The sequence below is a fragment of the Astatotilapia calliptera genome, chromosome 8 (genome assembly GCF_900246225.1).
Source record: "Astatotilapia calliptera chromosome 8, fAstCal1.2, whole genome shotgun sequence".
NCBI classification, from domain to species: Eukaryota; Metazoa; Chordata; class Actinopteri; order Cichliformes; family Cichlidae; genus Astatotilapia; species Astatotilapia calliptera.
The window spans coordinates 2,267,415-2,294,083 of record NC_039309.1 but is presented as its reverse complement, the minus strand read 5'-3'; the positions used below and the strand labels follow the sequence as shown (position 1 = coordinate 2,294,083).

General features: G+C 43.5%; 1 protein-coding gene and 1 long non-coding RNA gene across 2 annotated transcripts in view; one reads left to right on the top strand and one right to left on the bottom strand.

The window, feature by feature from the left end:
* The window catches only part of LOC113027960 (glutamate receptor ionotropic, delta-1-like), a 377,744-nt gene that overhangs the window by 155,510 nt on the left and 195,565 nt on the right, over positions 1-26,669 (top strand). The gene's annotated exons all lie outside the window — the stretch shown is intronic.
* Positions 5,588-16,465, bottom strand: LOC113027961 (uncharacterized). Its single transcript, XR_003273172.1, has 2 exons — positions 16,383-16,465; positions 5,588-6,196 (listed from the first exon to the last, which is right to left on the bottom strand). It is a non-coding gene; the product is annotated as an uncharacterized LOC113027961 (long non-coding RNA).

Sequence of the window (26,669 nt, the reverse complement as noted above, 5' to 3'; positions counted from 1 at the left end):
GCTGAGTTTAACATTAAGCCTAGTGCTTCTCCATTATGTTCAGCCACAAACAAGAGAGCCTCATCCTGCTGAAAGAAAATAATATGCTTGTAGCGAAGCCCCCCGAACGAAGGATGACACTTTACTGATGAAGTTTTAAAGGTTTAATGGTAGTTAACCATCAAACCATCAATAAATAAGGTCCTTGTCTATGTCATGAACACCTTGTTCCTCTATCGATCTAAAGGCTGCTGATGACTAAATAAATCTCCATGGGCTCCATTAAACCATCCCCCTTCAAACTCCCACGATTGCCGCTAAAACTGCGCCGACAACAGTTTCGCAGGAAATCGTTCCTTCAAAATATTAGTTTCAAAACTCAAACAGGAAGCTGATAGTAGATAATGGCGATGAGCCCCAAAATAAGGTGCAGGGAGCTAAATAAAAGTTTGTAGGGTTATTTACAATATTAATTATTATCTGTGTCGAAGACCTGACGGGTGTATTACAAGTGTAACTGGAAGCTGGGAACACAAAGTGGAAATGTTAGCTAGCTCCAGCTCCTTTACTTGACCGGTATGAAAATTGTGGAGGTAGACGGGTCTGCAGATGAAGCAGTGATGGATGCTTTGAACCCAACACATTCACCTGAAAAAGATCGTTTATGTTATGAAACCTGAGTGCGTGCAGGGTAAATATGGTTTCTGTATATGGATTGTATCAGCGCTCTGTAAAAACTGTTGTGCTTTTTAGTTCTGGTCATCGTGTTGGTGGTTTTCCTCTCATGTTTAGTTAAGTTCGAGCGAAAGGCATTTTGTTTTCAGCTTATTTACTTTGGTCGTGTTTATTTGCTTGCATGGTTCGGTCTCGCTGGCGGGGAGTTTCACAGTCCCCGACTTCCTTTGGGAGTTTTAGGCCTTGCAGGTTTTAGGAAGTCTGTTTGTGTGCAGCATAAATTTGGTTTCAGTGATACCATTAATCTTTGTGTGCTTGTGTTTAAATTTATTATTGTTAATGCATGCAATAATTAGTCCTGTGGGATTTCATTTTCTTCTGCTGTGGGTCCTGAAGCATATTCTTTGCCTCTCGCCTGTGATTTCACCTGTTGCACTCATTGTCCCCATGTAGAAACAACTTCTTTTAAATGCTCAGTTTTATAACTGCTGTAAGGTATAGACACACGCATGTATATTGGGGTTTTGTGTGAAAGCTGCAGCTCTGCTGCTTAAATAGTTGATGGAGTTTGGACTGAAGTCTGTTTGGGTCTTTGGGGATGCTCAATTTGTTCAACACCAAAATAAACTGCGAAATCTAAAAGTGCAAAGCGAGAAATCCAGAAGGAGGCCTGTGACTTGTATGCAATGCCGGCGCCCTCCACAGCTTTGAATAACTCCCGCTTCATCCCCGCAGCTAATTTTACCAATCACTCATACCATTAGGATTGATTGAGCTTATCTGGATGCCTAATTACCGAGTGATCCGGGCAGTCCACGGGGTGCGGAGAGAGCGCGGGAGGGGGAGAGCTAATTTTCAAAATGACACGCATATAGATAATTTGAAGTTTCCAGTTTTCACCTTTGTTCTAATTGCAGCCTAATTAGACAGCAAATTAATGTCTAAAATTACAAGCAGCTGAACCAACAGCGAAATCTTTGCTGAGAGAAATAAACCGATGCTTATATAAGGAGAAACACTGCTTCTTGTAATTTGAGTTTCTGTACAGCAAGTCCTAATTGAATGTTGGCTCTGCGTACTTTGTTCTCACACTCTGCAGAAAACCCATTTTGGGGGAAAATATAATTACTTCAAGTTGTTGAGTGTCCATAAAACTCTGTGTGTTTTATGACTTTTCTGGAAGCGTAAAAAGAATCGAAGAGTTACCTGTGATGTGAAAACGTTTAACTCGTCTGTGCGCTTTAAATAAAAGCGAGTGGTGAGCACAGACCTCACACTTGCAGGTCCAAAGATGAAGCTTGGAGCTGGACTGCATCTCTATTTCTAAAGCCGGCACTAATAAATAATTGATATGGGTCAAGAAGAGAAGGTTAAATTCACAAGCTGCATATTTCCCTGCATGTGGAATGAAATAAAAATGGACACATTTCTTGGCAGGCTCTTAAAACTCAACAGCGACAATAAAAAACCTTTAAAACTGTTTAAAACTGACTTTATCCACATGACATCAGCATGACTATAAACAGCAACATTAGACAAACATCAATCAGTCAATAATTATAACCTCCTATCATAGTTTCACAGGGGGACATTTACTTTAGCTCTTTAAAACATCACATTTCACCTTGTGTAGTGTTTAGCTGGATACATACACAGGATTATAATGTTTACTCTTATGTAAAGGTCACCTGATCCATTCTTGTAAAGGCTCAGGTGACTGTGAACCAGCTGCTATAGGCTCAGGCTGCTGCTGCTCTTCACTCGTCACGTGTGGTTACGTCCCTGCAGTGTGCCGTTCAGCTTTGGTCCTCTCTCTGCCTGAAGCTGGAAGTCAATCGCTCATCGCTTGCAGAGATCCCAAGATTTGGTTGCCTAGGTAACCCTCTAATATATTTAATACCAGTTCATTAACCCAATTCTTCACAGTTTAGTCGCTGTGAGAAGATTATAACAGGTATCGTCCACTTCCTGTTGTCAGCTCCTATTTTGAAAGGTCATAAACTTTCTAGTCTCTGGTCGTCACTTCCTGTGTGTACGTAGGATAAGTCTGTGTTTTGCCTCTTTTTCATCTCTTTCCGCTCACCTCCAACTGGTTGTGGCAGATGGCTGCCCCTTGTTTCTTCCTGTCTTCCTTTCTTCCTCTTGGTCGTCTGATTGCTGGGCTTCCTTTCTAATATTCTATAGTCTTTACATATAAAACATCTTGAGGTGACTGTTGCTGTGATCTGGTGCTATATAAATTAACCTGAATTGAGAAGAAGACCTTTGACAAGTCCAACAGAGAAATGTATCAGGTGCTTGTCTGTGGTCCCACCTTCATCAAACTTTCTAAATAATCAACTTGTTGTTTCAGCAAAGATGATAAACGCAGCTCTGAATAGAACCACAGGAGAGGTTGTTACCTGGATGACACAAAAGCCTCAGCCTGCAAAAGGGTGCATTATGGGATGGAATTGGGTCTGTTTATTTTAGGATCCTTTGTTTGTCTCAAATGGTGTTGCCATCTACGGGACCTCACAACAACATGGAGGTCTGAAGTGATGGCTCTTCTCTTTGGATGGATGTGCTATAGGCTTCATTACATTCCATTAGCATCTGACAGTTGTTTGTGTGTGTGGTGAAACTGTGTCTGTCTTGGTGTAGTGTGTGTGTGTTTCCTGCCATCAGAGGTATTTCTGTGTATCTTTGTGTGTGTGTTAGATTATCTCAGGCCTGAAATTGGTATGTTGAAGGTTGACAGCTTTCTGATGTAACCTCTGTGTGATGGAGGGTCACTAAGAGGTCTGGGGATAAAGATTGTCAACCAGGATTAGAGAGCGTGTGTGTGTGTGTGTGTGTGTGTGTGTGTGTGTGTGTGTGTGTGTGTGTGTGTGTGTGTATTTATCAGACTGGCTGCCGTCTGGCTTTGGCACTCGTGCTCAGTGTCCTTCTCTTCTGCTTGTTCCTCTCTGTCTTTAAATCAAATCATTTATAGAATTCTATTAACGAGAACTATAAATGCTGTTTTACAGTAAAGAATCAAGACAAAGTCTGCTTTACGGTGTCCCTACTCAATTAAAATTTATGCCATGATTGTTACCTTCGAAACACCCAAAAGAAAAGTGTTTAACAGAAAAAATGTCAAAGTGTCGACCTCACTTTGATCAAATTATATTTTCTGTTTTTTGGCTAAATTAAAGCTCACCCCTACCCTTGATGGGTCACCACTGACCACTGTTAGACTGTTCATCACACAGTCCTTTGAGGGGAAACAGTAGTTTTGTGATTTTCTTACCTTTGGTTGCTTTGAAAACAGGAGCGGAGTCTGCAACTACTCGACTACTCGCAGTCAGCTGCTGCCTAATAAAGAGACATCCATAGTAGTTGCTGGCAGTCCAACCAGAAAAACATAGATGTCCACAGATTAAACTGTGATTCTTCTTCGTCTTCTTCTTGTCTTTAGCGGGCGACCAGCGGCGGTGGTCTGCCGTGCAACCAGTACGCTGCTGTAGGTGCTGCAGGTTCTCTTGGTTGACCAACGATTATCTTCCACGCTTTTCGATCTAAGGCGATGGTTCTTGCCTGCTCGAGGTCAAGTCGAAGGGCCTTCAAATCATCCTGGATTTGTTTCATCCATGTCTTCTTTGGTGCACCCTCCAATCGGTGGGGCGGGTCAACCAGACTAGGCCATGGGGGTAGCGGCTCGGGTCCATTCGACAAATGTGGCCAAACCAACGGAGTCGGCGGCGCTGGATTAGGTCGCCGATCGTCAGTTGGCTGCCGCAGCTGGTGAGGATGGTGTCATTTGAATGACGGTCGCGAAGGGAAACGCCGAGAACGCATCTAAGGCAACGCATTTGGAAAACTTCGAGCTTGCTCAGGTCGTGTTTGAGCATTGTCCATGTCTCCGCGCCGTAAAGTAGAATGGGCAGGATCAGGGTTCGGTAAAGGCGGATCTTTGTCGCCAATGAGATGTTGTTCTACTTCCAGACCTGCAAAATGACACAGGTGTTTGCTTTTATGTAACCAGAATAGATCCAGTTTGCAACCAGCTGAGTTGCAGATGACTTGTGCTCATTGGTCCAGAATGACTCTGACTGATTGTAGTATGCTGGTAATCTGATTACCATCCCTTGCTGTGGGTGCTACACACTCGACCTCTGCTGACCAGTTGGTTGGTGCAACTTGCAATCAGTAATTTAATGTTTTTGTAAAAAGAAAAATCAATGCAATCAGGTTGCAATCCTGTTTTTACTGAAGGGCAACTGAGGCCTTAGGTGTAAGGTCAGGGTGCACACGAAATTATGGCTAATCACCAACCTACTGACTTACCCTGACTATTGAGGTGATATCCACTGAACAATTTCAAGCTGTTGGGTTTTGATGAAATCAATATACATGTGCTATATTGTGAAAGTGGTTTTAAAACTGCCCTGCTTCTTCTTCTTCTTCGCTACTGGAAAGAACTATTTTTTATAAAAATTGAATGCATTATTATTTTTTATGTAATCAACCCACACTGCCACATGACCTTATATTTCAAAGGGAATATAATTATACTTAAAATTTACAAATGTGTCAGTCAGTTAATGATTTCAGCTAAATTCAAAGCATTAAACAGCTGTTGTTTCATGCACGATGAAGTTTTGAGTCTTAGGTTGACATTCTAACTCTAGTTAGTGTAAAAGACTAGAGGACCCAAACTGGAACCCTGAGGGACGCCTCAGGATTCCAGTGTGGATGAAGTGGGCGGGGAAAAAAACACTCATATGAATCCAATTTTTCTAAGCAGCAGGGAGCAGTGGCGAGTTATGAGTTTCAGATCATTACCTGTGGACTGAAAACCACCCAGCCTGCAGCTGCAAAGACATGTTTTAAAAGTAATGGACGTGTGATTCGTACAACGAACTTTTTCATGTGGCTTTTAGGCAGACTGACCTCTGACAGTTACACGTTTCATTTTTGATATTTTTAATGATATTCAGAATATGATGTGTTGTCACGGCAATGTAGAATAAAAACAATGAGCTCGTCGTCAGGCTCAGTTTTTCTCTATTTTCCTCTACAAACAGCACGGCTGATTATTCTTTCCATTCTCCCTCTTATCCAAAGCCAATTACTCTCTCTTCCTCAATCCCCCTCTCTGCATTCCTCCCCTCCAGCCCTCACCCTCCTCCCTGCCACCAATCTGAGGGAACAGGATCTATTGTAATAGGCTTACAGTCCTGACAGCCTTATGACTGGGCTGTTGGTTATTATAATTGGATTATGTTGGAGATAAGCTCGGTGCCAGTAAGACTCTTAAGTCTCAATCCGTAGTCCGTAGTTGGCTCCCGCCATTCGCACTTTTCTTCTCCAGTCTGAAGAAGCCCCTCTCAGCTTCTGTCAGCGGGAGGATCTGTGGCGTGACTGTGTGCGTCCACAGCGAGTGCTTTTTCACTCACCGAGTGCAAAAGTCAACATGGTCCTCCAAGGACTCGTTCAAATGCAGTATTAGAAACTGAAGATGCATCAGATCACTTTTCACGCAGCTGCAGTCATCTCAGTACAACCACAGGAACGCCTGCAACACATATTTTAAAATGCTGTTTGTGTTTGTGCGTTTGTTTCACGTAGAAAGTATTGGCATGCTGGAGAAAAGCATGTACACTGCGTTGTTGAGCCATTCACTTCTCTTTGTAGCTTAATGAATAGTGCAGAGCATCGGTATTGTCATGGTTGAGGGTTTGATTCCTGCTGTGACCTCCTCTGCTGTAAGCACTTTCTCTCCTGCTGCTCACCCGTGATTGGGATTAAAGGACGTGTGCTGTGCACAAACTATTCTGTAGGGGACCTTTACCAAAGCCCCATGTTGGGAATCCCTTGTCAAAATCCCACAGTGTGAACCAGCAGATTAATGTTCCCGTGGCTCCGGGGGTGGGGGAGTGATTACAATGGCAGTCAGTGACTTTATTTCATTTCCACTGGGATTATTGGGCATCAGTAGCAACTTCAGATGGATCACCTTCTGATTTTAACACATTTAGGTGCCGTATTTTGTTAAAAGGCAAGAGTTAATCAGGTGAACGAGGCACCAAATAACAGAGGAACCGTCCGATTACTGAGTTCAACACCCCAATGTTTGTATTCACAAAGTGTTACCATCGATTCAGCTGAAATTTCCCCCAGGGTTGGCAAAGGGCAGCGTAACAAAGAAAACACATTTAACAGGGAGGGTAATGAATGCAGCGAAGCCAAAGTAGCAAAATTAGACTGATTTATGGTCTGCCTTATAAAAAAATCAAAATGAAGAAATAAAACAACAACAAGAGAAATGAGGTTAGAATAACACCCACACACACGGCTGGAGAGCAAAAGCTTCCGAACCAGCGGAGCAAAATATTTAACATTAGAATCAACAAGCAGCGAGCCTCCGATGAACAAGTGTGAGCAGAAAGCTGCTACACAAAAACAAATTACTTCAGTGAAATTCTTTTTGGACCATTGCATCTCCAGACACAGCGCACAGCTGCTGGGAGCAGCCTGGTGACGGGAGCTGGCTCTTTGGCTCTGGTGACCGGTTTGTAGTCCAGTCGCTGGTGGAGGAATCCAGTTTCTGGGCAGTTCATGAAGAGGGAGACCAGAACAAAGTACTCTATGATCCTGCAGAATATTCAACAGTAACGAGCTCTGTGTTTCATGCCCTCGTGTGTCAGCAGACAGCACACTGAAACCTCCTATTCCCCACAGCCTCACAGCCTCCCTTTCACCTCCCTTTTTTGCTAGATTTCCCTCCCTGTGGCTCTGTTCTCTCCTCTCACAAAAGAAAACAAGTAGAAGGATCGATACTTTAACATGCCGGCGGTAGCTGTGCTAAAGATAATCCAGAGGTGCACAAGATGATGACCTTGAATTTATTTCTTCTATCATTTTCTAACAGGCCAGCAGTTTATTTTTATTTATTTTTTATCCATCGCTAACTACCCGCCCCAGTCTTTCCTATTCCCTTGTTAGCTTTGAGGTTGTCCTTGAATACCCATCAGCTGCCTCTCCAGCTGCTCTCTTCTCCAGCTGGCAACTCTCCTTGTTCTGCTGCAAAGCTGCTAGCTGGCTGCTGCACGTGGAACCTGCAGCAGGTGTAGAACCTGGTTGATCCCCAAGGCTGTAGAGCAGAGTCGGGTCCATTATCCACAAGATGGTGCCGCAGCAGTCGCTGAACCTCAGCTGATTATAATGCGTCACAGTTTATGTGTATTATAATTTAATAGCAAAACAAAGTTTGCAGTGTCTTCAGTTAGAGATGATAGAAGATTACATACTTTGAGTAGCACAAATGGCTCATTTTGGATGGTAACTTCCCTCCGTGCTCTCGGGTTCCTCTCCCCCATCAGGCTGGACGTCTGTGTCGAATTTCACTCCGTTCTTTGCCTCCTCGTTCCTGTGAGACTGCTGCAAAGCAAAGCTGTCACCCTTCACATCAGGCCCGGTTTTTGGGTGAATACAGCGGTTCTCTCGCGCATGCAAATTACCCATGTGTGCCTTTTTCTTCTTCTTCTTTGGTTCCCGTTTTCTAAGGTGGCACTTTGTCACTGAACAACAAATCCCATTTTTCCTGAGGCATCCTGGGAAGCAAACTCTACCTCAGGCATTATTAGCTCCCCCACACGATGCACCACCTACGTAACCATTGCTCCCCATCATTTACCGCACTATCACATTCTCTCAGACTTGGGTAGTGGGCTAAAATTAACACCCCCCCACCCCCTCTGAAAATCAATCCTGCGCTCGGCCTCATCACGCTGAAGGGTTTTACAAGCTCGCACAAACGGCGGAAACCTCGGGACGGAGGAGAGGGAAGCAGAAAGTGGCTGTCATCAAAGGAGGAGAAAGGGATGCTGGGTAGGGAAAGGACGAGGGTGGCTGGGGAGGGATTGATGACCTGATGGCGGCGGCACGCAGGCAGCCCTGATGGAAATCCCCCGCTGTGCGAGCCGCTTGATGAAACCGAAGCTCGTGCACGTTTCTCTGTCATTCCTGCTTCACTCCGCAGGTTTTTTCCACTATCCTGATTCTTGCCGAGTCACTCCATCAGTCGTCTCTCACCGCTGAGCTCTCGTTTTCTTCTTTGTGTTTCTTGTATCGGAGCAACATTTATTATTTGTCTTTGCAAAGCTCGATGTCTTTATTACAACCTGATCATCCCATCGAGTACATGTGCACACATGGCGTTTTCCTTTAGTCAGGCTGAATTTTAAAGCTTTATTTAAATGATCCGAGTGTATTAATGGAAACATTTGAGAGCTCTGTTCCCTCCCTGAGAGCAAAATTCATTCAGTCAGTTTAAGTTAGGTTGAGGTACAATGTTCTCACACCCCGGTTTACAGATGTCAGCAGTTTTACTTTTTCTAGCTGGATGAATTCCTCTCAGTGCACAAAGATGAAATGTATTATTCTCACATCGTGCACACCGCTGCTGGAATCTCCGTGACTTATGTGACTCATACTGACTGATCATTCACTGGCTTTAAAGTAGTGCCAGAATTTTTTATCTCTCACCCAAACTGGTTCTGATTCTGGACAAATTAAAAGGTTGTGGAAGTCGGAGCACCTGGATGTACAGTTGTGAGATGCACAAGCTAAAGATTTGTGCTAAAGAGCATTTGCTGCAAACAGGCTCTACTCATACAGGATGGATGAGCAGATTTTTCAAACTATTTTAGCATTTTTTTTAAATTATCTATGTACTTCGAACCTCTTGCTCTTATTTTGAAGTTACCCTCAGCCTTCCTGTCCAGTGTTTCTCGACTGGAAACCAGAATGCAATAGTTGCAGCTGTCTGTGAGCTTGAGCCTCTCGGGACTTTGCTCACGGTTGTACTCGGTGCCTGTCGTGGCCTGCAGCTTGTGACCGCCTACTTTGGATGGGCAGAACCAGACTTGGTGCTGGAACGTAGACGCCCCAACATCTCTTCAGATAGAAACAGAATAGAAGGCGAAGTCTAACGATTTTATATCCCTGCAAATCTTCCAGCTAAACACAAGAAAAGGCTAATTTAACCCAATCCATGACAGTTTTCATGTCTATAATTGCATTCGTCCCTAAACACTACATAAAATTAATTCCATATTTATTAATAATATTATTTATAATTGTATTTATACAATAATATTTATGTAATCGTTAACAGATGATCCACCTAGCTAATTTAGCTCTTACGTCGTTCACTTGCAGCCTGCTGAACATGCGTGTGAGGGTTTCTCGTCCCCCCTCTCCTAAATGTTTTCGACGTGGGTCACTCTCTGGGATGATTATTGATTGCTATGATACGGGCGTCACAATAGATATTTCTCCTGGACAGTTGGCGTGTAAATCAAAGCGCATCGATATCGATTTCTGCACAGCTTAAGTCACCGCAGAGCCCCGTGCGATGGATCACCTTTGACTCACCCTCTGAGGTCAGCGATTGAGATGGAGAAGCTGTCAGCGACGACTTCTAACACCCCCGCGTGAGACGCACACCTGGTGGATGTGCAGGTGCTGAAGTCAGCTCCAGTTGTTCTCCCCTCGGCAGGATCCTCATGCAAGTCTTTTCTTCTTTAGTTTGAAGTTTGGTTATTGTTAATTAGAATAGGTTTGCTTAGCTGCAAAAACCTGTAAGCAATAACTGTAAAGCAGGGATCAGCCCATTCAAGAAGACGAATACTCTCAATCTCAAAGACTGGACTGAAAACGTGGATATCGTACAAACGAGCAGTGGACTGGATGGCGTGAGCATGCATATGCATTAGCATCACATCCAGATATTTATAGCCGATGTCAAAGTATATCTGGGATGTGATAACGAGGACACAGGTTTGAATACAGCAGCTCAGACTGATGATGGAACAGGCTGACTGTAGTCCACTGTGGACGAGTGGAGTCGGTGCCGTTATTGCATTTAAATTACACTCTGTGGGTGGGAAATGTGGCAAAGAGCAAGTATTAATTACACACAGCACAGTGCTGGGATTTACCGGCTGTGTTCTGTTAGGTGGAGCTGCTGCTTGCAAGCTCCGGCTCTGCATGTTTTTTGTTGAATAGTTGTAAAAGCAGATCGGCGGCACAGAAAGAGATGAGTCGACATGACTCAGCTGTTGTTGGTTGACAACAGCAAAATATTACACTTGGCCTTTTCCCCGAATCCGGAGCGACAGATGGTGGAGTGACCTGACCCGACACTTTTCCTTTATGCACGATTTAGAGTGAGGGTGTACGTCGCACACTTCCTGGGAATCGTTGCAAAGCCGGTGACTTTGTGTTTCTTAATAGGAATCATTTCTGCATGCAGGCTTAAAAAAGTCAAAATCCCGAACAGAAAGCAGCAATTTACTGCAGCCATCTGTCTGAGCAAAGGTTGCCCAGATTACCCTCGGTGGGAAGACTCTTTCCAGCAAAGGCTAATTAAAAATTTTAATAGCAGCACTTTGAATAATTCATTGTATTGCACAGTTGCTCCAAGAACAAGGCCGAGATTTTTTTTGTCATTTGTCATCTCTCCTCCTGTCGCTGTTTCCAGAGCTGTCTCATTGTCACAACAACATTTGTAGGAGACAGAAAATGAAGTCAATTCATTTGCATATCACATGTTTTACATCACAGTCATCTGTTGTTAGGGGCGGGGCCTGTCTGTGGATAACATTGTTATTTTGATACATTTTACATGTTTCTAGTAACAGCAACGATCGGCTCGTTCGGTGCTTCATGCCAGTTCACTCACTGATAACTAATCAGCCTCTGCTGTCCTGTCAGGTGTTTCTCTCATCATCAGTGTTATTCAGCTGCCTCTGCAGGGAGTCTCCTCCCGTGGACGAATTCCAGCTCCACTAGATTCACAGGAGCTGACAGTAGTCCTTCGCTGTTCTCTACCTGCACACCGCCATTCAGCTGCCTCTCCACTAAGTCTCTTATCCCTCGACTCCAACTCCGCTATACTGGACAGAATTTGCAAAATCCATACTCGCATACACATGGTTGGTCGAGACACTGTTTTTCTTTAAACAGAGGTCAGGATGGCAGAAGAAGAACTGCAGCCCAACATTCATCTCACGGTGTTGAGGATAAAATCTGAGCAAAACCAAGATGCAAAGATTTCTAAGCTGAGCCTGCAGCTCTGCAGAGAGCGACGAACTCTTGAAGCTTTTCCTGCACAATCACACATGTCCACGCTGGGAGGTAGGACAGTGGAAAGGAGTGGGTGTAGGTATTTAAATGTATCATTAAAAGCTTTAAAAGCAAAATCTGCACTCAAATCATTCACACAGATTCAATTATAGTCCCGTCCAATGTTCACAGCGATGCGTCATCACTAAAGCATTACAGTGGTGCAGCAATTACAGGGTGTATATGAGAAAGATACAGCAGGTGATACAATACTGTAAATGTTACGAAGATTTTACGATTGTTTCTGTTATTATAGGACATTTAAGGTGTTTGTAATGCGACCTAAATCTCTTACTTTATCCTTTTATTTCCACTATTAGAATAAGTCACATTAAAATAATAATTATAATAAAATATGGCTGCTTTGGTTTAAAGTTTCCTCTTTTGTTTAATGATTTCCTTTATTCTTTTTTTTTCTACACATGGCTCGTCCTAACCAGTCATCAAGCAGACCGATGTTTCCTAATCACCTCCTTCACTGCAGTGGAAATCTGTTTTTCTTCCTGTGGATCCAGCGAGCTCATTCCCAATGAGACTTTGAAGGTCACAGCGGCTCCTTGATGGCTGCTGTACTTTTGATTCCAGCTTCTTTGAGGCAATAAGAAGGAAGCTTAGCACTAATATCACCTGAGTGCCGGGATTGGCTCCGGCAGGAGATGGGAGCTGGGAGATCCACAAGATAAACGGCGAGAGGGCGGTGGACCTGCAGCCCAATGTCGAGTCTCCCTGAGTGGGGTGTGAACGTGGAGAGATGTTACTGTGTTTGTTAGCAGAGCGCGTTGAAGAAGATGTAGTTGTTGACGGGTCAAAGCTGTGGCGGGTCTCTGATTGTGAAAGCTGTCCTTATGACCTGTGATGTGTCACGGGGCTGTTTGGTGCTCTAGAAAACTGAGATTACTAAATTGGATGACGTTGATCATCTTTTTCAATTCAAAGCAAGTAGTTTGTGTCCCTAAAACGAAAACACGATGAAAGCTTGTGAAAGCAAAATGGGAAAATGCACTTACCACAGACTCGAGCTCCAGTTTCCTGGTTCAAAGTCAGGTATTTGTGCCAAAATGGCCTTTCTACCCCATTTCTACATTTACCTCCTTTTTTTTATTGGAGCCACTTGCACCATTTCAGGAACACTACGATAGGTTGTTTGCAGATGTTTGGAACAGAAAGATTGAAAATATTCTCAACTGCAATTTTACCTTTGCAATTGGCCGAGGTAACTGGGCGTTTAAGGGTCATACATCAAACGTGCAAACAATACTAAGTGCTGCTGACTCTTAGATGCTGGAGTGGGTAATGTCCTTCCTAATACCGGAGGAAGCAAACTGGACTCTGTGATCTGTAGTTTTGCTTTTGTGCATTTTTCTTTATTGCCTGTCTTCAACTCTAATGTCTGTCTCGGTGCTGCTCTCTTGGCTTCACTCAGTCTTCCTTGAACAAGACATTAATCTCAGTAGGACGAGCCAGTTAAATAAAGGTTAAGTAGATAAAACAAATGTGTAATGTGTCCTTGGTGACATCTTTACCCATTAAGTCTAAATGTAAAATCAGCAACTCCTCAGTTCCTCCTCGGCTTGTGCTGCTCGTAGGATAACACCATGACACCGCAGTCCACGGTGACTCTCTTAAGGGATGTTCAGGATCATTTTACTGTGTAATTAAAACCCTTGCAGCCCCCCCTCTGCCACAAATGCACAAATCCTGCCTTTGCCTCTAATTGTTCTGGCACCGGCTCTGGAGTGGCAGCGCCGGCCCTGTGCTGAAGTCACCGGACTCTGGACGGTCAATTTAGCTTCTAATTCTTAAACCTTATTGACTTGAACAGTCCTGTTATGTCCTGAAGGTTCAAGTTAGAGGGGGGATAAAACAAAGCGGCAGCGGGGGGGGTAATTAGGACGCCGGAGGAAATTAAACGTGCTCGGAGTGTGGAGGATTAGAGCATTAGAGGAACGTACCCATCCAAATGTTCAGTTTCAGTAAGTTGGTAAGTTTAAATTAAAAAAAAAATCAAAACAAGACTTTTAATATGCGTATGAGTCAGAATTTTAGGGAGACACTATTTGTTAGAAGAAAACACTGATGAGAAAGCACCCGAGGAACACATAAAGCTCATACTCAATCACGATTTGAGCTCATTTAGGTAGAAAGTGAATAGGACGGGGCCTAGTAGCGATCCCTGTGGAAACGAACGAGCCAGTTGTCTCTAAATTGTTGTATTCGCGCCTTCGTTTTATTGTTTTTAATAAGGAATAATGCCTTTAATATATTTTAATATTGCTTGAATTTATTGTCAGTTATTGCCAAGTGTCTCATGGCTCAGTTTTCCTCACTGCTGTGAGTGTACTACGCTTCGATGGCATATTGAGTCATTGTGGTGTTGGTTGATTGCATTTGGTGTACCAGCAGCTCGCTGACCAGTCAGGTCCCCAAACATATCCTTGTATTTCATCCTGCTCGGCTTCACGGCGCTACACCTACTCGCTTTGCACAAACCCGAAGGCTGCTGATGCAGAGTTATGGCTGCGATGGCTTCTCAGTATAGCACAGTGTGATACTGGTGGATTGGAAATCTCTAAATCAGGCCTTGGCTTCAGCAGCTGACACAGCGCTGCTGTGGCAGCGGTCCAGCCGTGGCACTGCTACAGAGCCACTGAACTCGGCGACCTCTCCACGGCCAGTTTAGACACTGACACCATTTAATCCTCATCGATTTCAACAGTTCTACCATTATATCAAAGAAGAGCGGGAGGCTGAATACAGGGAAGAAATACGGCAGATGAACAGGAGCTCTGTGTTAATTTGTCTCTGCTGAGTCTTTAGCGGTAGTATTAATAGGCCAGGACTGTAATTTGATTTTGTCTCTGCGTGCGTGGTCATTAGAGGAACGTAATAAAAGTATAATATTTTAGGCTCATTTCATTTTTTCCCCATCAGCAGCTTGGCTAAACTCTCACTGGTAGCTTTCAGGGGTAACTAGCTGTAAGTTTACAGCTCGAGACCTGCAGACTTTCAGTTTTCAGACACATAAAGAATACAGACAATCAGCTGAACCGAAGAGCTGATGGTTATTTGTGTCCTGCTAACTCAGCAATTGAAGATGGATTTAATCGTTAAACATCTGATTACTCAGTTAAAATTGTCCACATGGTCACAACTGGATAAACACCTGTTAATAATCAGAGTAAATCCCCTCTTACCTCTGCAGGACTCATTCTGAGAGAGACCGACCTACAAGAACCTGAAACAAACTGGGAATGCTCCAGGCCACCAGATTTCCAAACCTAGATCCAGAGCCACTAGAATCTGACCAACGCAGACTTGCAATGAAAGTAGCATGTAAAAGAAAAACGACCAGCGGAGATTGACGAGTGACAGAGAGACTAACTGAACGATAAGAAGGGTGTTGCTGATGTCTGAATGCTGCTGCATCATACTTATCTCAACAGTGGTTTTATACCAACAGTTTATTGTGTTTCCTCTGGACAGCAGGTCCTGTTTGATAGCCTCAGAGGCCACCTGCTGCTGAGCGGAGCTACGGGTTCAGCTGTAGGATATCATTTACCGCCCGATAGGGGACAATCTTGCCTGAGAGTATGGCAGGTTATTATCAGGGCTGTTATACCTCTATATTACTGATTGCCCTTACCACTAACCGGTCTACTAACCAGTAAGGGGGGGGGGACTCCAGAGGCAGAAGACTTGAAAGAAGACCTCGATGAAGGTTGTTAGTACACTGCAGAGAAGTTGTTGTTGCTCTTTAAGGATAAACTGTTTAGGCTCGTTTTTTTCCTATAGCAGCTTTGTTTTTCAGAAGTTACAGACCTCCACGTCACAACCTGCTTTGGCAGAAGTTTACTGGCAGAGAAATGTTGCCTGATTTCTTCTTTCTTCCCTAGAAGTTACCCGAATAACGTGTTTGGCAGACCTGGTGAAAAGCTGTACGTGGTGGGTAGTGCAAGGCACAGTCAGTTTAAATAAAAAAAGAACACGCTCTTAGTGACTTATGGTACACTAGAAGTTTAAGTTTTTTAGGTACACCTGTTCAGCTGCTTGTTAACTCAACTATTTAATTAGCCAATCACAGCAGCAGCTTCAGGCAGATCATTGATGGCCGGATGATGTTCAAAGTCAGCACCACAATGGGGAAGAAAAGGGATTTAAGGGACTTTATTATTGATGTCAGACAGGCTAATCTAAGCCTTTCAGAAACTGCTGATCAGCTGGGATTTTCCAGCACAACCATTTGTAGGCTTTACAGAGAGTGATGTGGAAAAGAGGAGATCCAGTGAACAACAGCCTTGTTGACACCAGAGGTCAGAGAATGACCAGACTGCTAAAAATGATAGGAAGTAACTGAATTAACCACCCGTCATACCAAAGTATGCAGAAGAGAATCCCTGAACAGTGAAGCTGCAGGAGACCACACCGCCTCTCCTGTCAGCTAATAATCGTCATAAGCTCAGCAAAACTACACAAAAAAGAAAAACATTGGCTAGTCTGATGATTTCTGCTGCAACATTCAGACTTAATGGTCAGAATTTGGTGTGAACTTCATGAAAGCATGGATCACTTACTGGTATCAACTGTTGGTGGTGCTGGTGGGTGTTGGCACACTTTAGGCCCCTGAGTAAAACCTGAGCATCACTTAAACTCCACAGCCTGCTGGAATATTGTTGATGACTATCCTTTTCTAACCCATCTCAGTGAACTCAAACAGCTCCCACAGCATCCAGACCTCACTTCAGCAAAGCACTGTGGGATATGGTGGGACGGTAGTTTTGGATCATGACTCTGCAGCAGCTGTGTGATGCTATTGAGTCAATGTGCACTAAAATCTCTGAGGAATGTTTCCAGCGCCCTGTTGAATCTGCCATGAAGCATTAAGGCGATTCTAACAACGTCCAACTACTGAAGTTGCCGGTTTAGTGTGCTACACAGTTTGTGTTACTGTGATGGACCGATAACTCAAACAAACTGACCTCACTTAAGGAGACAAAGGGGAAACTTACATAGTGGCTGATCAGCCCACACAAACAGGAGAAGGGGTAAAACACACAAAACCTAACTAAACCTAACATAATGAACTCCAATTCCCCCCCTTGGTCCCGAGTTATGGCATGAACCAATTTGCAGTCTTCCTTTAAAGCTTGCTCCGCCCCTTTTCCACCTCTTGGCTCCTTAATCAAGAGACTGAAACAGCTGCAACTAAGGTAACTCAGAAAACAAAAGATTAATCATACATAACAGTGTAAACTAGTGATGGGCAGATGAAGCCCCATGAAGCACTGAAGCTTTTCATCCAATTGGTTCACCCCAACGCGAAGCTTCATGAAGCTTCATTTGCTCTAGCAGGACACCTACTGGACGTAAAAATAATAGCTGGCATGAATTTGAAGAGTGTGGCATTTTGCACACAGCCTGTAAATGTCAACAACAAAAGGAGTGTGTAAAACACCTATAGTGTAGTGATGGCAGTATACTGTGTATATTTATAGTGGCAGTATGGGAAATGATTATTTGCGGCAAAGTTCGAACCGCTTCATGAACCAGTCACGTGGTACAGCCGGGCAGCGAGGCTTCGGACGTCATCATTTTCAGCTCCTCCCATAAATTAAGCAAGCCTCGATACGCGCTTCGCGGAAACGCCCCCTCCATTACTCGACACACGCTCCGAAGCCTCGATACAGAACGTCCCATCACTAGTGTAAACTAAAATGTGCGCACTTATTTTAGAAGGCAGTGTTATGTGGATATGTGAATTAACTCTAAACCAAAACCAGTTATTGTCCTGTAAATTAATTACTATATTCAAAGAAAGACAAATGTGAATGCAATGTTACTTATAAGCCTCTACTAACGTGGTGGGTATTACCACTGTGTGGCTGTAGGTGCAGCCATCACAGTTACCAATAAGAATGTAGTTTAATGTAAACTGTTATCTGACTGTTTCCCATGTTTAACACGTAAATACATCACTGAGAAACCTGCATCAGTCACAGCTAGGGATGGGTATTGATAAGATTTTAACGATTCCGATTCCATTTTCGATTCTGTTTAACGATTCGATTCTTTATTGATTCTTTTTTTTTTTTTAAAAAGGAGAACACTAAGGTCGATTAGCTCAGAGCTTTGTTTTATATCTTCTCTTTGAACAAGATAGAAATTTAGGAGTAACATGGCCTTACAAACCCAACAGTGAGATCTTGAGAGATCCAGCCTACGGCTCTTCAATGGGGTGTCACAGGGTCCCCAGGAAAAAAAATTGTAAATGTAAAATAATAAAATAAATATTCTTGTGAGACATATCACATATTGACGGGGTCGGGTTATGTTAAAAAGTATAAATTGTTATACTTTGTTCATTGGTTCAAAGGTACCCCACACTTCTTTTTTTGTTTGCTTGTTTGTTCTGGTGTATTTTTCATTTGAACTGTTACTCTGCCAGAGTACTCATATTTACAAGATGGCATTGAACGCCCCATTGGTGTATCAGGAAAACTATTTTGTACGTATGTTCCTTGAAGGGGATTGAAGTCGTTCTTTTTTCCACCGCAGCGAAGGGCTAGGAGTAGGAGAGGAGCTGCTGTATGTTTTTGTTATCGAATCGATCTGATTGTGAAATAAAGCATATGCAGTGAGAAAGCAACTCCAGGAGTCATCCCTGCCTTAAAGCTGCAACATTCTTCTGTAGCAATAACAAAGTATAACATAAATTGTTCTGTGGCAATTACACAAGAATATCCAGTAATGTTCCTGCCTACAATTAAACACATTCACTTACCAAAAATCGGGGGCATCTGCTGTGGCAAATGGGTGCAAGCCTTTGACCACAAACTTAGACACTGCTCGGTGACATTCGTCTATCCTGGCCTGAAAGGAGACGCTACCGGTAGACTGCAGCGAGAACTGCCAGCATCTGAGCCAGACTCTGTCTGTCTCTCTCATCATGGTCACCTACATGTACAGTAATGGCAGGTTTTGGAATAAGGCAGATTGCGCTAACATAATATGCACTGTTAGTTGATTATTTACCTGCCGCATTAACGGGAGAGGACGTGCAAACGTTAGCGCTGCTGCTGGGTTGAGAGTCACGAGTCCGGAGCGGAATTAAAAACGCGTGTCATCGCGTGTTTTGTGAGCAAATGCTTTTGCATATTCGTAGTGTTTCCTCCCTTAAATGAAATATCTACTTTGCAAGTTGCCCTGTTGTCATCGGTTCTCATAAAGTATAATCAAACTTTTGAGCGTTTGAGCCGCTTAGGCGCCGTGTTTCCTGCCAGGTAAATGACGCTCCGCAACGTGGTGACGTCATTCGGGGCGACTGGAATCGATAAGGGAATCGTTTGCAAAAATGGCAAACGATTCCAAGGAATTGAAACAGTGGGAACCGGTTCTCAACAAGAACCGGTTTTCGATACCCATCCCTAGTCACAGCAGAAACTTCTAGCATGACATTGAGAGTAATCCCACAGCCTCAGACACTCGTATCAGGATCCAGACAAGGCGACCTCCCATTAGAGCTCCTGCGCTCGCCTGCAGATAAACTTTAAACCACACTCGGCTTTTTGTTTCTGTTGACTTACCTGCAGGCCGCCGTTTCAATCCAATCTGCATGGCAAAGAAAAAAAAAAGTGTTTCCCACTTGTTAGCCGGAGGTGGGCAATTAGTTGTTTCACATACTGTTTCTCCAGGAGTCGTCTGAAATGCAGCCGTGCTTCAAGTGGATAAGCCCTGCTGGTGGCCGTGAGCATTAATTAGAATTCACCGTGAAGGTATATAATTTAACCGCTTGTCCAGCATAATGTGTTTCAAGAGCACTATTGACTCCTGCATTGTGGCTCTAATTTGTATTTACCTTGCCCTTCGCTCTGCTCACCTTCAGCTGTGAAAACAATCCCAATTATTTCGGGCATTGGCAGCGTTCTGCTTTTTTGATGCTATTTTTTGGATGATTGTGTTTGCCCCTTAAGGAAGAGACATCCTGCTGGTTTTTAATAATTTTTTAATCTCTGAATTCCTCGCCTCCTAGCCACCTTCTTTTTTGTGATTCCTGAATTAAATCAAATTTGACTGATGTAAGCTGAATTAGCCACTGCTTATGAAAACGGTTCGTCCGTGCGTTTCTCTCTCAGTCGAGCCGATGCTGCTTGTGATGAACACCGGCGTGCCGTCGGCTCCCTGTACATCTTTTTCTGAGCCAAGTGAACCGTGTCGCCTCCACCAAATAATTAATTTCTCATCCGTGCTCCCGTCCTCGCCTCCCCCTCCCTGCTCCTCTGCTCTGAACTCTTGGCTTATAGATTTCACAGTTCAGGGAAGTTGCAGGGGAATGAAACTGTAATGGGCTTCTTGTTGTTGCTTGTTTTCACAGAATAATGGAATAAAAATGTAGCTGGGAAATAAACAACACCTCTCTATTTTTCTTCCTCTTCCTCTCACTCTTCCTACCACTCTCTCCCTTTGGCTTTAGATTGTTATACACTGTGTTAATCAGATGCTAGCTTAATGCAGGTGAAATGAAATCATGTGTGCACTGTAGCTGAACATTAGATTGGACTGGAAAGGAGGGGCTTGGGTGATGGGGTTATTTGTTATTTGAGCTGCTTTGCTCGTCAGCCGTGCGGCGTGCTGCAGACTTTAAACCTGTGACGTGTGCGGCGTCGCAGTGTAGAAACCCTGCTTTAAATATTTTGGCTGTTTTGGCCTGGAGGACTCAGGTGCTGACTGTCGCTGCTAAAGTAAACAAACGCATGTCTTTAAGAAATGCACCACTTAGCTCCTGGTTTAGCTAAGTGATGCTAATGTTCCTGTTCTGTGCAGTGTGGGGGAGGGGCTAGTTTGAAAGATTATTAGGATTACATGTTGTTGAAAAATGTGCAGGCAAAACAGTCACACGATGTCCGCTATCGCTGGCCGCCGTTTCTGCTGCTGCTGGGTTAAAAACAGGAGTGTACGATTTTGTACACGTGAACCGGTCACGTCAGATGGCCCCGCCCCTCCCTGAGCTTGGTGCCTTTTGAGGTTTCTTCCTTTCAAAAGGGAGTTTTTCCTTCCCACTGTTGCCAAGTGCTTGCTCATAGGGGGTCGTCTGATCGTTGGAGTTTTCTCTGCATTGTTGTGGGGTCTTTACCTTACAATATAAGTACTTTGAGGTGACTAATTTGCTGCCAGATAAGTCGAATTTTTAAAACAGCATTTTAATGCTACATGAGCACAGAAGCTCAAATATTCACGGATTATACGGAAAGATGAGACTTTGTCGGTGTTGTCGGCGTGGTGACGCCTGTTGTTCAGGAGAGTACTGCAGAGAGTGTGATGACATTACCTGAGACAGGCTTCAAATTTGTCTTGTGGTTTTGCCTTATTTGTTTTTACCTTTGAAAGGTTAAAGTTGTGTTTCAACAAGGGTGAACCTTCCAACAACAGCAGAAAGTCCTCCTGACAGACCGAATCTGGTGCAGGATGCTTGTTTACTCCGTTTGTTAACCGTTCACATTATTACTCCAAATGATATTCAGAGCTGTTACTCTGAAGCTGTTGTTTTTTGGTTCCACTTTTCAATGTTTACTGAGAAAATAACCCAGAAAACTCCTGCTGGCAGGTACCATAGTGTTTGTGTAACATTCACATACATCTGTCACCTTAATCAGTGAAATTCAGTTTGTGGATTGATATTTTTCTAATAGCAGAACTATTACGTATTACTTCACAACACTCACAGAAAACAACACACCCAATGATCTCGAGCCAAAAGCTTTGAGCTGTGAACGCAATTACATTCCTCCTTGAATTCCTGATATGAAAGCTGCATTTTTTAAACGACATGTATTTAATTCAAGCCTGCCGTGCACAGTTTAAAAAACGGAGGTTTTGCCAGTTTGTGTGAAGAATCACAATACTGAACAGTTGTTACATATTAAGTCCTTTCAGCATAAAAATACATGATTTTTAGGGATGAGTAATCCAACCACTGAACACAGCACTCGCCGTGCTCATTTAAACGTGCATATACTGCACAAAGAGACGTTTCACAGCGTTGAATCGAGAAGTTTTCGTCAAAACTTTCTTGAAGTTTTGCTTTTGGATTTTTGTTTTGGCAGTTGCTTGTTCAATTTGGATGCTACCTGTGCAACCCACCTCCTCACACACAAAGGAACACTGAACTTCTGCCAACATCAGCAGCAGTTTGTGGTGCAGTGATGAACTCTGGCTGCAGCTCCGTTGTCAGACAGACATTCAGGAAACTTGGGGTTTGTTCTAAACTTACTCTGACCCGTAACATAGGAAGTAATCCTCCGCGGCAGAGGATGAAGTTGCTATTTTGCAGTGTTGTCAATTGATAGAAAGTTTACTTTTGGAGAGAAACTGAACTCCTGAGACTTTCTTAACATACTGCCTCAAACAGCATGTACTTTCACAAGTTCACTAACTTGCAAAGGTTCAACTGTTGGACTCCCTGATCCTGCGCCTGCATTAGCTGCTGTCCGTGGTCCCGTTTCTATGAAAAAGACGCACCTGCAGGACGTTTAATGAAAGGTGGAAGGACAGAGCTCCATTGAGTCATTAACGTAATGACCGTCCCCCGAGGATGACCTTATCAGACACGCCGCCTGCCTGGGAAGTTTACAAGCGGCAGAGTCGGCAAGGACAGCCCGGTTACGTCTGTGAGTGGAACGATTTACAACCCGGCTTTTACCGTGCTCGCTGGTTATCCGGACAAGAGGAGATGGAGGGAAAGACGGATGAGGCGAGGTTGTAGAGTGTGGAGTGAAGGTGAAAAGGATATGTGAGCAGGTTAAAGGGTGATAGGTCTGTCTAGCACAGGCCTGTTGGTGGAACATTTAGAGAAAATTCTACTACAATGGCAAAAAGCTTTGGACACCAGGCAGAGCTCTTTGTGACGAGCGCCGTTCCTGACGCTCGAACCCCAGTTAGCTCCCCCGTAGCACTGCTCTTTATTGTGGTTACATGAATATGCATAGGTTCATTAACATATGACATCTTACATAGGCATGCATGTGAACAAAGAGTACCGGTCTGTGTGCACGTGTAGGTATGGCCCTGTGAACGCCTCCCTAAAAAGCCGGTGCCAGCGGTCCACCAAAACAAAGGGCTCTTATGCTTAAACAGACACAGAGTAGGTGTCCTCCTATACCATAAATCAGTAAGAGAAGGTACGACCTCTCTCATGACCTTAGGATGTGTGTGGATGGCACACAGAGTCTTTGCAGACTGCTAAGGGTCAGACATCCTATCACTATACAATATATCTCTAAGCATAAATGAGTATATGTTTCTAAGCATAAATGACAATCCAACAATATAAACCTAACAAAGGGAAAAAGTTAGTAAAAATGACAGAGATAATGTAAAAAGAAAAAAAAATGAACTTTGCAAATTTGTTCTTGCACATTTGCACAAAACATTAGGATGCTGTGTAAATAAAAATAGAATAAAATGATTTACAAGTCTCATAAAGTCATATTTAATTCACAATATAGAAAACATATCTATTGCTTGAACTGAGGAAAAAATACAGGCAGTCGCCACCACTCAGCCTTCTAGCAGATACAGCTGTGCCATTAATTTGAAAATCCTAGGGGACTTCCTTATCAAGTTATTACATTCAAAGGTTTTTCAGAAAACTTGACTGAGGTTCTGTTTGTTCTGGAAAGCAAAGTCTGTGTTTGGGCTCCACCAGAGTTTAAAGTTGAGTCAGACTTCAGCGTACATGCTAACATCAAAATGGCCGAGAATAAACGAGATGGAAATCAGTTTGTGATTCGTGGAGGAAAACTTGGTCGCAGAAAAAGAAAAAGCGGGCGATTTTCTGCTGGGCTCGCTGCTACATGTAAAACATATTCTCTTTGATGCATATCAGATCACTCAGTCCCCATGAGGTTCCCACACACTCCCTCGCCCTGTGTGTGTGTGTGTGTACGCGACTGTGTGTTGATGCAGGGAAGGTCGGGGGTCGGTTACTGGGACACTAACAAACAGGCAGACAGGCGTGCCAGCAGGCCGTGTTGTTTCTCGTCTCTGAAACCTCATTTTTGCTCATTTTCCAGGAATTGCACAGCCAGTAAAACACCGTAGAGTCCCACCAATTTCACAGAGTACTAAAAAAGAAGACGGTACATTAAACTGGAGCAAACAGCAGAAGCATATTTGCTGTTTGAAACTTTCAGTTTCACATTAAAACTTTCAGAACAGCAGCTAATTATACAGTGACTGCTCTGCGGCTTCAATCATACTCGCTATGTTAAAAGCCCAAGTTTGCCCATCAGTTTTTATACACCATTAAATTAGTATTCTAGTGTTTCATCATTGCCCCACCTCCTAAAGTTGGGGAATTTTTAATATTAAAGCACCGACTGAGGGCCTGGCTCTAAACCCCGGCAGTCACATCATCCATTTAGACCCATTTTTATAATCCATTTACCGGTTAACCGCTCGTTCCTGCGGCTGCGTAGCTTGGCTTGTTCGCTAGCTGATGAATGCGGTTAATGGACTTTTTCACGCGGGCTCCTTTAGATGGGAAGTTCTGAACAAAGACTGGTTTTAGTGGAGCTTCTGAGAGTAGGATGACCTTTTTCCAGTTGATGGTGCCGGGTGTCTCGGCTCTCCGGTGGGCCACAACGAGAGCCCGACTCCTTACTGACCTGGAGAGTTGAGGTAGAAGGGCGCTGAATAACTACCTGCAGGTAATAAAAAATAAGTTATGAGACACTTAAATACAACACAAGAGTTAAACTAAAACCTAAAAATGTGCTACAAAGCACTAGTAATATATCATCACTGTGATATTAAGACAGGACCAGATGTCTTAAAACACACGCAGTCAAAGCACGTCAAGCACGATGAATTCCACAAACCACTGAAGCACTAAGACAAAAACACTCAGATGAACTGAAACATCTGAAATCTGTCAGAGTTGAAAGGAAACTTGTCAGTCTCGTCCTGTTCAGCAGGATGAATAGGAACAACAGACTCCTTCAGCATTGTACTGCTCTCATTAAATCCTTATTATTCCTCTTCTTCCCCTCTAATCAGCCCTGTTGACAAATCTAAACAGCTCTGTGACTCCTCACTCTGATGTGAAATTAAAGAAATGAGGCTTTGACGGCGGCTCGGCTGCAGGCTGTCGGTGATGTGCCTCTGGGATGTGACGCCCAAATAAGTCATTAAAATTAGCACCCCGATCCCTTTTACCTGTCGACTGTAGCTTTATTACCTTTTCTGATGTGCGTTATTTGTTTCTTTCCTGTTGCTGCGAAGACTTCTTGGTTCTATTGTGCCAGCAGTGACAGGAAATGTGTGAAGTTTTTATTCAGCAAATGAAATAAAAGCCTTTTTTCAAACATAGTTATGGCTTTACAAGAATCGCTCTCTTCATTTAAAGCCCACAGTGAAAATCTCGGACATTCGAAATGAAGCACTTCACTCTGTTCTCTGTTCTCCATGCTTCTGTGATATCGACGTTCACCAGAATTAAGCATGATGGTTTCAGTCCTTCAGCTTGACTCAAAACAGCTTTAACAAATTATGAATTCGTTACTTGCCAGACTTTTTGGCTACAGTAAAGTAAAGCTTGGAGAAATTTGCAGTGTAAGCCGAGGAAATGCCTTCAATAAAATGATCACAGCATCCGCAGACTGTGCTCAGCTGTCAGCCCTCCACACAGGGAGTGTGATTTAAACTACTTCAGCATGCCCACAGTTAGTAAATAAGTGCAAGCCACTTTGCAACCCAAAAAGTGAATGTATGGTTGTAAAGATGACTGACAATGAAACTTTGAAGGACGAAATCTTTAAATATAAGTAAGTTAAAGAGATGTCAGGCACCAAATCAGGCTGTGGTAGTTCATTTATTCAGATTAAAAAGGAATCCTGAATCCTACAGACAAACGGATATAAGAATCGTAAAATATTGAGGCAATAATTGTAAATGAAACCCTATCGCTGTAGTGACCAAAGAAATGCATGGTGTCTTCATGTGAATTTATCAGTACACCAGTTGAACACGGGCGGAAACGTGTCTAATGGAAACGAATGCTAATAAAATGCATCAGACTTCATGTTACGCCGCCCTGCAGCCCCTAATCTCTCAGCACTCGCAGTGCAAGAGTGTTCAGCTGTTGCTAACTGACCAGACGTGGTGAGGTGTGGATAAAGGCTGAGGCAGGCTGTCGGGTAGACACACCGGCGCTTTTAGCTAACTTATTATATAATTTGAAATAAAACCTCTTCTCTGTGGAATTCTGGTGTTAGAATCCATATTTATGTTGCAGATCCGGCGCCGGGTCGTCACATAAATGGGGGCTCGTCCGGGATTTGAACCCTGGACCTCTTGCTACCCAAGCAAGAATCATCCTTGAAAAAATAGATCTCGGTTCTGAGATTGACCCCGCCCACAAACCCCTAACTCTCATTAGGTTAACCTGCTGGATGAGGCGAGGTTATCTTAGGATTTATAGGATACTTGACTCTTCCAATTTAAAAAAAACAGCAAAAGCAGAATTCAGAGTAGAGGAAATAAATGGCACCAAAGAGACTCATCTCTATGAGTGGTTTATTATTAGAATAAGAACAAAGCAGAAACCAAATAAAAAGTCAGGATCTTTTCTCAGCTTGTGTTCTTGGCCTGTATAAGTGAACATGGACCTGGGTGGTACTTGGGCACAGCTAAGGTGCCTGTGAGTGGTCCCTGTTCCTCTTCCTCCTGCTGCTGCTCCTGAAGTCCTTCCAGCTCTCTGTATAAATAGCAGCGTTCGAGGCATTTTGAAATGAGTCCAGCTTGGCCCGTTCTGCTCGCTGCAGCGAATTCATCCATTATGCAGAGCCCAGAGTCGCGGCCCCTCC